The sequence below is a fragment of the Mizuhopecten yessoensis genome, unplaced genomic scaffold (genome assembly GCF_002113885.1).
Source record: "Mizuhopecten yessoensis strain PY_sf001 unplaced genomic scaffold, ASM211388v2 scaffold1595, whole genome shotgun sequence".
Lineage (NCBI taxonomy): Eukaryota > Metazoa > Mollusca > Bivalvia > Pectinida > Pectinidae > Mizuhopecten > Mizuhopecten yessoensis.
In genome coordinates, this window is record NW_018404125.1 from 1,048,518 (window position 1) to 1,059,596 (window position 11,079).

Below are 11,079 nucleotides of genomic sequence, written 5' to 3' on the forward strand. Positions count from 1 at the left end.
CCCATCTCTCTTTTTTTCTTAAACATTGGGAATGTTTGCCTCAATCCACCCTTGACTAAATAGATTTAACATTGCACGTCTAATGAACAAATGAAATCCTTATGAGAATATCAAATGGAAACAGATTCACACACACACTTTCCGGAAAAATAAGTTCCGAACAAAAATTCGATTCCAGTAGCATACGTGGTCGGACTAGAGAGGTGTCTCTATGACACAAAAATGACACGATCTACAACAGGCTGTCTGTCATGTAGACATGTATTGCAAAATGTCTCGGACACTATCAGACGAATCGAGCACATGCACGTGCATAATTGTGTGTGACATGTACAGTTGATTGATAAAGTTGTATAACACTTACCTGTGTGTGGAATTAGTTTCCCAGTCAGGCAGACGAGAATCCGAAACAAAGAAATCCACTGCTTGTCCGTTTCCTGATAACGTCACGTGCTGTCACGAACCGAAATTAGACAGGTTCTGGGTTCTGTGGCTGCCAGTTGCACCGTACTCCCTAAACAAAAGACATGAACGTGATTGAGAATCAGGCAGCCGTAACGACCGATACTGGGAAAGTCCACTTCTAAATATAGGGTATGACAGATTGGTTATGAATTGATACTGTCACGGACTTAGATCCGTGATAATCTAATAGCGTATCGGTCAGATACCAAAAAAATAGCAGATAATTGGAGTAACTATTAAGAAGTGATCTAGAGTTCAGATGGACCGGCTGATGAAACATAAAACATAAGAGGACATTATAACTGTGAAGGTTTCACACTACCACCAAATAAATTAATCTTTGTTATTGTTAGGGGACGGTTATTCATTGCTCCAGTATAACATCTTTTGATAGATTCCAGCTCCAGACGTAGACTAATTTCCTAAAAGGTTTCAGCCGTTTTTCGGTAACCACGTATTTTTTATACAGAATATGAGTCATTTTTACATTTTTTTTCTCTGTTACTCCAGCCCCTGTGAAAATAATCATTGAACGTGACTGAGATAAGGTCTGGCGTTAACTAACATCAGTGGAGGCTGTACAGAGCGCGCGTGTGTAATGTTGCCAGTTAATAACCCATTGTTGCTACCAGCTGCAGGGATCAATATTTTATTAAAGGCTCAAACATTTAAATGGCGTGAATTTAACATTGTGATATCAAATCGAATCACAAAATATTGCTAAATTGTGCAATAAAATATTCTTCAGTTCGCTTTTTTTTGTCAGATGTGACCTATACATTGTAGATATAATTGTAAATTTCATCAAATCGAAAACGTTACGGACATAAGGGCATGTCGATAGATTTTGTTTTCAAAGTTATGCTTGACCTGTGTTGTTTGAAAAAAATAGCATTGGGGTTAACATACTTTATATGAGAAATATAGCCTGTGCTGTAGCTGCAATGTCTGTTGGTATTAGCCTAGATACTGAGTATACTTTATGTAACCAACTTGGTGTCACAGTCCAAATACCACTTAAATTTATAGATATTTTTTTTCACCACTCAAAATCAGTTTTTAAGGGCTATATATCCTATATCCCGAAATGATTGAATATCTCCTCTTTGAAAAAATTTATGGTGGAGATACCCAATCAAAACATTAAGGAGGAGCTAGCTAGTTATTTTGGACAATGTTTATGGTGTATTTATAAGAAATCGCCTCGACTTGAAAGAGTGAAATAGAAAGTTTAATTCCAGAGCGTTGACAAGGAAATGTGAACTATCGCAATTAACGATTCCTATCGGTAGCACGGTAGGCGGTAGCACGCTTTACCCAAAAATACCCGAAAACAACAAGATGAACCCTGAATATTGATTTATGGTAATGGACTGCGTTCTTGACTTACTTCCCCTGGAAGCAAGTTTACAGGCCAGGACACCTCTATCTGCTGACCAGACAGTTCAGGCGTTTGGAACTATAGTACACTGTACATGTGTGTGGATAACTGTCTGAAATCAAGGGTTCGAAACTAGGTCTAGTCCCGCGAAAGTTTCCACTCAGAACGCTGTTGTTGATTATATTTTGTTTATTTCATCTTTATTATTTCTCATAAAAGGCCCGTCACTTAGGTTTCCTCTTCAGAAATGATTTATCAAAGCTGTAGTCATGCCGAAAAAAATAGCTTATAGCACTTAGTTTCAGTTTTTGGCAGTGGTACCGGGATCCTTAAGTGGATGAGATAATGACAAATCACAATACTGACAGAGTTATTTCCCATTAACTGCAGACTGATTGGGAAAAGAAACATTAATGACAACAAAATTAATTTCAAACTGAAATTATCCACATGCTTCATCAGAAATGTTTAAAGGTAATGTTGAAAGTGTAGCATGTTTTAATGTGTATTTTCAATATGTTGCCAATTTGAGTCATTAATGAAGTTCCTGGTCACAGTCCGTCCGTCTGACACCACGGCTGTGAGAAATTACAATCTCGAGCAGTTCTTTAACTCATATTACAGTGTATGTCTTTAAAAAGGTTCATTAAAAAGTTCAGAGCGAGACTGAGGAAATGTTTAAAAATTGAATCCATCTGTTCGTTTCCATGCAAAGGACGCGTTTTTGCCCCTCCTGATGTCTATAGAAAATATTAGCGTCGGTCACGTGGCTATTACATAATATGTAAATGCATGTGCATCTGCTTTGTACCTGATCACCATAGCTACATAAACATGTCACCTGATCAACATAGCTACATAGACATGTCACGCCTCGACATCCATGTTAGTAGTCGTTAACATACAGCAGTCTAGTGCGTTATTTTATCTCTCTATCTTAAATGACTTTACATTTCTAATGACATTGATCAAACGAGTGATAACTTGAATTTCGTAAATTGTATATAAACGTACCTTTCTATCGGCACATTACTGAGAATGAACGCGGAATTACTAACCTTCAGACTTCCGCGTTAACAGTTTTACTTCAGTTTTATCGTCTTCAGTTAGAAGTAATCTTTATTATTTTTACAACAAATGTAAAACAAATTTACAAATTATACTTATCACTTGTAACCCACGTAGTCGGGCACTTGGTGACCCCACACTTTTTCACGTCCCATCGGGGAATTGAACCCCGGCGGCATTGGTGAAAGGCAAGATCCACCACGCCACCCGACCACCCTTGTCACAATCTCATGTAGACTGTCTTAATTATGAGGTCTTAATCAATGTTATATTCATTAGATATTCCGCAAATAAGAATATGACATGGAATATCCATGACACAATAGTTGTGTGATAGAAATTATATTCCATCATTTTTCCTTCAAATTTAAAGGAGATATACTACATTTGTAGCATTAAAGAAACTTAATGAATTGATATTTATGGGAATACTTTTAAAAAAAAGAGTAAAATGAGTACGTCCAATCTTGTCATAGGAATGTAACATTCAATATTAATGTACATGTCCATCCATCTATAAATCAATCTAGTGTTTAGAGGCCGATCAGGGTTTTTTTCAATTATGATTTTTTTTCCCCAATTATTTTTATAAATTGCTAAACCCAAGTGTCTGTAGCCTACTGCTTGTGAGGAAGGATTGCTACTTTGAATGGAAGTAATTAAAATTAAAATTAAAATTAAAAAAAAATTAAAAAAATCGTTAACTATTTTTTATTATTCGACATGACTTCTTCCAGAGACAACTGTTTCACCAGCTATTGGGAGATTCATTTAATTTGCCGCTCAAACAAACGGAAGTACCGGGTTCTGCTGATCGTGTCCCAACTTATAAACACCTTAGTCGTGTCTCGTTACAGGAGACTTATATATTTGTTTAGACAGCAATTTCTTCATTTTTACGATGTCATTTTCTTTCGAGTGATACCATTATGTTAATAGTGTCCTATGCCACATCTAAGGACGGCCGGGCGGATTTACATGTACATATATACGTACAATGGTTTTAAGAGGTGGACACTACCTGGTAAACATCTTCACAATTTACTGTCAAGCTATGTATATAAACACAGCGTCCAAAAGTATAGCTTGAAACAAACCTCAATAATTAAAGTGTTGACAAAACAACCGCCAATTGACCAAGGGAGAACGTATATCGTCGTCTATGTTCAGCTCCATACTTTGGATCTTTCTGGGGTATATACAATTTATATCTTTGACATTAGTTGAAACTTAATGAATCATTGTTCAATTTCATTTTAATCACCTTTATTTCATTATTCGTCATTAACCCTTGATTAATCCGACGTGATTAACTTTTGTTTAGCTAAAAATAATTGATCGTTGTATAGCAAGAAGTAATTGACATTTGTTAAGTTAAACGTCCTCGACACTTATTTAGTGAGATCTCATTGACGTTTGTTTGGCAAGACGTGATTGACATTTGTTTAGTTAGGCGTTATTGGCAATTGTTTAAGATAAACGTCCTCGACCCATATTTAATGAGATCTCATTGACGTGATCGACATTTTTTAAGTCAGGCGTTATTGGCGATTGTTTAAGATAAACGTCCTCGACACATATTTAATGAGATCTGATTGACGTGATCGACATTTGTTAAGTCAGGTGTTATTGGCAATTGTTTAAGATAAACGTCCTCGACACTTATATAGTGAGATCTCTTTGACGTTTGTTTGGCAAGACGTGATTGACATTTGTTTAGTTAGGCGTTATTGGCAATTGTTTAAGATAAACGTCCTCGACACTTATATAGTGAGATCTCATTGACGTTTGTTTGGCAAGACGTGATTGACATTTGTTTAGTTAGGCGTCCTCGACACATATTTAATGAGATCTCATTGACCTTTGTTTAAGCAAGACATGATCGACATTTGTTAAGTCAGGCGTTATTGGCAATTGTTTAAGATCAACGTACTCGACACTTATATAGTGAGATCTGATTGACGGGATCGACATTTGTTAAGTCAGGCGTTATTGGCAATTGTTTAAGCTAAACGTCCTCGACACTTATATAGTGACATCTCATTATTGGCATTTGTTTAAGATAAACGTCCTCGGCACTTATGTAGTGAGATCTCATTGACGTGATCGACATATGTTAAGTTAGGCGTTATTGGCAATGGTTTAAGATAAACGTCCTCGACACTTATATAGTGAGATCTCATTATTGGCATTTGTTTAAGATAAACGTCCTCGACACTTATATAGTGAGATCTCATTATTGGCATTTGTTTAAGATAAACGTCCTCGACACTTATATAGTGAGATCTCATTGACGTGATTGACATTTGTTAAGTCAGGCGTTATTGGCAATTGTTTAAGATAAACGTCCTCGACACATATTTAATGAGATCTGATTGACGTGATCGACATTTGTTAAGTTAGGCGTTATTGGCAATTGTTTAAGATAAACGTCCTCGACACTTATTTAGTGAGATCTCATTGACCATTGCTTAGGTAGACGCGAGTGACCTTTGTTAAGTTTGGCGTCCTCGACACTTATTTGGTGAGATCTTATTGACCTATGTTAAGTTAGACCTCATTGACATGTATTTAGTGAGATCTCATTGACCTTTGTTTAGCAAGACGTGATTGAACTTTGATTAGTGCAACGGCATTGTCTTATCTTTTCAAGAGAGCCTGAACCTTTGTTTATTTGGGCGTCGTTAACTTTTGTTAAGGGATTGACCTTTGTTTAGGTAGACGTCATTGAGCACTACTTAAATCAATATATTACGGATGATGATTACTATCATAGGATACATAAAAGGAATTTTCACTCGTTACACTCCTTGGGATATTTGACATTTTACTGAGCCTCTACATAGTCCGGGTGATTTTGTTGGTGTTGGGCATGAACCAGCCTCATAACGTGATCTGCACTTTCTTTCTGTTTCCTTCAAGTGTCCAGTGCACCGTCAGAAATTCTTGATGCAGGCATTGTATTTTCCGAGGACATGTTCAACCCTACACCGCCTTTATCAAAATGGATAGTTTTCATACTGTCCTGGTCAGATAGACCCATAACTCTGAGGGTTGGTAATGTTTGTCACTGCACACATCGGCACCAGCTTCACCTGCATACCGTAGACATCGCCACTTACCATGGACTAAATCGCGATCTCGTCTATTTGACGATATCTAGGATTACTCAAGGATATCGTTATGGCTGTTCTTGGTACATTGTGTATCTCCTGTGATCATGTTGTTAATGGCTGAACTGAGTACATTGTGTATCTCCTGTGATCATGTTGTTCATGGCTGACCTGAGTACATTGTGTATCTCCTGTGATCATGTTGTTAATGGCTGAACTGAGTACATTGTGTATCTCCTGTGGTCATGTTGTTTATGGCTGAACTGAGTACATTGTGTATCTCCTGTGACCGTGTTGTTCATGGCTGAACTGAGTATATTGTGTATCTCCTTTGACCGTGTTGTTCATGGCTGAACTGAGTACATTGTGTATCTCCTGTGACCATGTTGTTCATGGCTGAACTGAGTACATTGTGTATCTCCTGTGGTCATGTTGTTTATGGCTGAACTGAGTACATTGTGTATCTCCTGTGATCATGTTGTTCATGGCTGAACTGAGTACATTGTGTATCTCCTGTGATCGTGTTGTTTATGGCTGAACTGAGTATATTGTGTATCTCCTGTGACCGTGTTGTTCATGGCTGAACTGAGTACATTTTGTATCTCCTGTGATCATGTTGTTCATGGCTGAACTGAGTTCATTGTGTATCTCCTGTGATCATGTTGTTCATGGCTGAGAGGTTTACTATGGCCACTCCCCGTTGTCCGTCAGTCTTCCGCTAACTTTGTGTTCCCCATTCTCTCTTTAGTGTTGACGTTGGAACAAGCGGGTAGACAATAGGCACTGTCCCCTGGCCTGAACATATGATACCAAAGACCTTAAAAACGATACACTGTAGTTGTTAATTCCTGCTTAATGTTCAGTATAAAGGATAATTACAGCAACTGGTTCACCCGTTTTTTGTATAATGTGACCGGGTGGAACACTGTACTGGGTACTTTCGGCATGGTATTTCAGTGAGGCAGCACTCTGGAGTGGGTATCAGATCCACGCTATCACAAGGAGGCAAGTACACCAAAATATCAGCCTCCAGCACACATACACACGTGCACGTTTATATCTACGCCCTTAAATAACGTGCACGTTTATAAATAACTTTAGCTATTGATAAACGTTAAACCTAATCAAACCAAACCAATCGCTACACAGGACCATCCTAGTTAACTGTACCGTCCATAAATCTGCTTAAGTTATTAATCTAAATCTAAAACAAACAGAAAAAATAATAACATATAATAAACATTTGTTTATTCCTAATAAATGATACATGGTTCTTAGCGAAATGATATCTTACTTGAGTCTGTTTCGTTATTAAAAACCGATTGAGTGGCGCCATAGTATGTGACGTTCATCTACATACATGCAAATGACGAATCGACAAAGAATTTTGAAAGAAAAAGATTCAACATGTTGCTGATGAACCATTGAGGATCCCTATAAACATGCCATATGGCCTCCCGTTATCGTTACTTCTGGTGTCATTTTTTCCTTCTCTCTAAAGCGAAGCGAATTCTTTTTTTAAAATATCATAGCTGCCCATTTGTTGGTTGCTGCCGTGGTGTTGTCTAGGGAACATGTACATGTATCAGAAAATGCTGAAACAGCAGAATTCCTCGGGATACGAACCTCGAATTCCACATAAACACGGATTTGGGTAAGATTGATTTTCTCCTAGCCTGTCTTGAACTGCAATATACCGAATTTGGAAGCAAAGGCGATTCTGTTTGAAGTGCAATAGATTCAGATAGAATCTGTCTGGGTACATTACAAAATCGATACAATTTACTCTCATAATTTTATCTTGCTACAGACTAACGTGCTACCGACTAAAGGCATACCGAAATCTTTGTCAGTTTAGACATAAGAAATATTCTCATGAATAGATCATTCTAGGGAAAGATTTTTACGATACATTCTCTATGTAAACACTCCAATCAATATCACTATAATAAAGTTTAACATAAATTTAGCCTCACTAAGTTGCAGCATGTCACTGAGTCAAATCTTCAAAACAGTGTAGAAGAACTAGCAAAGGTTATTTGTCTTTATCATAGTCCTTATTCATCCATTTTCTAGTATTCTCCCTTAATCGGTTATAATATACAATAATTGTTATCCTGGTACTAGTACACGTCTTGCCAAACAAACGTCAATGAGATCTCACTAAATAAGTGTCGAGGACGTTTAACTTAACAAATGTCAATAAGTAGAACTACATACTAGGAAACTACAGTAACAATGGAATTAATTAGTTACGTTTATTTTCACAATGATTAACGTGGAATTAATTAGTTACGTTTATTTTCACAGTGATTAACGTGGTTTAACAACTTTCATTTGCCAACATAGTGAAATCAACAAAGGTTTGAAGAAGGAGTAAGTCTGCTGTGTCTTGTGTATCACCGAGTATCATCATAAGAGGCGACTAATGTGGACCTCATAGTAGTTTTCTACTGTGTGTTCTGCTTAGAGGTGGTTAAAGAAACTTCAACAGATATGCTGCCTGCCCTCTTTGCGACACTTGGAATATCTATATCTTTTTCTTTTCTTGCTTTTTTATCCTTTCGTATAAACGGTGTCTCCCTAGTCTCTGGTCTACACATAAACCTGACTGTTGGGAGGATGATAAGCTCCATACAAACAAACGAACAGACAGACAAATCCACTTATTTGCCAATACCTGACCTTAGGTAGATAGACATATATCATGAAATACAGAAAGTACTACGCAGTAAGCGCACCAAGCATAAGGACGGCAGTGCTACTGTTATACAGTTAGTCATTAGACATTTCGTCGATAACATCAAGATAAGTAGGTCCACTCTTCAAAAACAAAGATAACTTTCCACAAGATACTGCATACGTGTTAATGGTACAGAAACATATGGCTGTCTTCAAGTCTCGATAAAACTATTAAATATTTACACGTTGCTCATTCACAATCACTACTCTAAAACAGCTTTTCTGTTATCAAAACTTGAAAAGCACCAAAGCTGACCCGGAAGTTACAACAACTGGACCGGATGTTATCGCAACAACAAGACGAAAAGTTGCAACCGTAGCAACAACAGAATATGTAGGCTAGAAATGCTAAATCCATTTATAATACTGGTATCTGTTTCTGTATATTTGTTTAATTTAATTTAATGAAGAATCAGAAATCATGACTTACCTGCAGTGTGTAGTCTCTCGTCACACAGACACAAGAGCTATCTGGTGAAACATGACGATCGTCATATCATTTAATGAACAACCACCGGCTTAACTTTTCTCCTTCTGTCGTATGAAAAAAAAACACCTTCAGATGTTGATAAGTATATCTATATCAATAAAAATCCAAAATTAGCCTGGTTACCGCATATCGTGAATTAACTCCGTAAACGGGCACAAATTCAACAAAATGACTGCATTGCTGGTTGTCTTTGCTGTATTTCAATAACGTATATAACTTAGTATTCAAGTCGATATTTGACTGCTAGTAGGTACCGTCCTTGTATGCGCCATGTAGATCACTCAGGAGAACGTCGTACACATATTGGCTATCCGTGTTTGTGTATACCGTCGTCTTTAACAGGAAATTTTAACAGCACAGCGGTAGAAGCGTGCAGCGGCATTCGCTGGGACCCCGACCCTCTGGTGCCATCTTGTTTTAGCTTGTGTTTTTGATGTTCTATTGTTGACCTACAGGTATGCCTTTTTACATATTGTTGTGAGAACAGACTAGGTTTTATTTCTTCCGATATTTAACTTCTTGTATAACTGTCTCCGAAGCTACTGATGAGGAAAACGTGTAGGTGTAAGGTAGGTTTAACGTCCCCCTTCAATTTCTATTACCCTTGATAGTTAGAGTTGGAGGAAATACAGGAACGTTAAGTCGTGGAAATAATAAAACGACCCAATATTTAGAACTAGTTGTATTTTTTGTTGAAAGAATACATTATGAACATGTAACCGATTATAACCACGAAAATGCGTTGGTGACCATTGACTGTCCACATTTCTATCAAATATATAACTCTGAGTACCCGATTAGGCACTCCCAGGGTGTGATCCTAGTAAAAACGTTATCGTAGGTACACGACGTCAGTTGGTACCACACACCCGGATTTATCTGTAGTAAAAGCCAATTTAAGGAAATTTACAACTTTGTCACCTGCTGTCAACACTGCTTAAAGGCGAGAGAGACACATATCATATCTAAAATAATGTGAAGGCCGCATGGGAGGAAATATCCAAGGTAAACATAGCATGTAACTTTTATAGAGGCCTTTAACATCCCTATTCAAATTAAATAACGCTTACCACAGAGAAAAATACATGTAATATAATATTGAAATTTAAAAAACACCTATTTCCCTGGATACAAATAACAATCTTTAAGAGTTTCATAATTTAAATTAGTTACTTTCAAACTTGACTATCACAGCCACATTAAAACAATCTTCAACTCAAAATATTAAAGACATGATTTTTTTAAAGACCTATCAAAACAACTAGCAATGCAAATATATTGACGGTAGTAAGGACAAGGAGGTCTGGCTGTTTCGTTAAAATATCGATTTCAATAAACGACTGAGTGTTTTCGGGAAAAGTCATTTAAGGTGGCTCCACACTTTCGCAATTAACCAGCAAAATTATATGAAACTTTCATATAATTGTTATGCAACTATGTCGAGTTGATTTTATGAAAATCTAAACATTCCGATAGTTTGGGGAATTTTTTGGAAAAAATACCAAAAAATTGAATTTTCGTCAATTCTAATATTTCCGGGTTTTTTTGTTTGTGGCATTGTTCGGAACAATAACAACAATAATAAAATGAAAAGAAGCATTTCTAATTAACCCTACAAATATTTTATTTATCGCAAAATATGTAACACATGTTACACAAAGTGTTTTTTATTGAATTTGTACGGATAAAAGTGATTATCTACAAGCTAAAAGCACCCAGGACACAAAGTTCTATACATATAGAGTGGGAAATTGAACAAAATATACACAATGGCTTTATAATTAATTTATTTTACATTTTACAATCACTTTGATCCGGGT

General features: G+C 36.8%; 1 protein-coding gene across 6 annotated transcripts in view; it reads right to left on the reverse strand.

Moving 5' to 3' along the window:
- Nucleotides 1-539, reverse strand: part of LOC110465946 (titin-like) — a 181,897-nt gene extending 181,358 nt beyond the window's left edge. For 3 of the 6 annotated variants that reach the window (XM_021522193.1, XM_021522178.1, XM_021522154.1), the window contains exon 1: nt 365-534. The gene's annotated coding sequence lies outside the window, so the exon portion shown is untranslated. Of the gene's footprint in view, nt 1-364 lie in introns of all 6 variants that reach the window. The other 3 variants (XM_021522217.1, XM_021522209.1, XM_021522186.1) reach the window with 2 other exon arrangements.
- Between the last annotated feature and the right edge of the window lie 10,540 nt (nt 540-11,079).